Raw genomic sequence first — 1,198 nt, 5'->3', positions numbered from 1 at the left:
CTGAGGTGTTACTGCTACAAGGACAGCCCACGTGAAAATTGGGCTCTCCCATATCTTGAAATATGATCAAGATTTGTGTGTTTTCTCTTCTGTCATTTGCAGCTAATGAGTTCCTAAGTGAGAAAAAGTGCTTTTTTTTGTTATGACCTGTTTAATGACATCATTTCCTGCCTAATGACATCACTTCCAGCCCTCAGCAGGCACCATGAATGCTGTTTGGCCCTTGGTATGAAACGAGTTTGACACCCCTGGTTTAAAGTGTTGGGGAACACTCAGGAAGCTTCCACGACACAGCCTGGGGTCGCGCAAGGCTCTGCAAGCTTCAAGTAAATGGGGGAGGGCAGATTTGCACATGGGGGGCAGCAACATCCCGCAGTGGGGCACCATTGCAGACCTTTGCCCCGGGACACAGGGCTGGGGACGTCTGCCACTGGCCACCAGCTCCATTGACTATTCAAGACTGACAGTACAACCCTATGCAGGCCTATTGCATAGGATTGTGTGCATAGAATTGCAGGTTCAGTGAAATGGTTGGCAACCTTCAGTCTCGAAAGACTATGGTATAAGCCTACAGCACCCGGTATTCCCAGGCGGTCTCCCATCCAAGTACTAACCAGGCCTGACCCTGCTTAGCTTCCAAGATCAGACGAGATCGGGCATGTGCAGGGTAAATGTTCAGGTAAGAAGACCAGATGTGTATCAAAACCTTGGAGAATGACTGGTGTGTGAGATTCAAGCAATGATGGACACACTGGCATCAGATGATGACCGTGAATGTGATTGAGACCTCATATAAGACTTCTGCATGCATGTTTTCTTGGTATGAGTTGTACTATGTAAGGTGAGGTCCATGACACACACCGCTATGGCTAACAAGCTTCTATGACTGCCTTTCTTTACAGCATGAAACAACATCTCACCGATCAACATGACTGCTCACATCTGCATGTACTAAATGGGAATTACTATGCTGATGACCAATGAATAAATAAATCCAATTATATATTTCTTTGTTAGCTCTTCAGTACTTCAGATGACAGCAATTTCACACTCTACAATACTGGTTCCTAGCCAAATTTTGATTAAGTCCATTGCTGAAATGCTCTTTTACTAAGATGTGGGTGTTCGCCCTCCCCCGCTTTTTATTTTGATTTTTGTACATTTATTTTGTACTTAGTTTAACAACCGGTGTTATCGA

At 44.9% G+C, this 1,198-nt stretch overlaps 1 pseudogene; it reads right to left on the bottom strand.

Moving 5' to 3' along the window:
• Positions 1-565: 565 nt before the first annotated feature.
• LOC136649824 (5S ribosomal RNA) lies at positions 566-685 on the bottom strand (annotated as a pseudogene).
• Between the last annotated feature and the right edge of the window lie 513 nt (positions 686-1,198).

The sequence above is a fragment of the Tiliqua scincoides genome, chromosome 4, assembly GCF_035046505.1.
Source record: "Tiliqua scincoides isolate rTilSci1 chromosome 4, rTilSci1.hap2, whole genome shotgun sequence".
Taxonomy (NCBI): domain Eukaryota; kingdom Metazoa; phylum Chordata; class Lepidosauria; order Squamata; family Scincidae; genus Tiliqua; species Tiliqua scincoides.
Note: the sequence above shows the minus strand (reverse complement) of the source record. Positions and strands in the feature narration are given on the sequence as shown.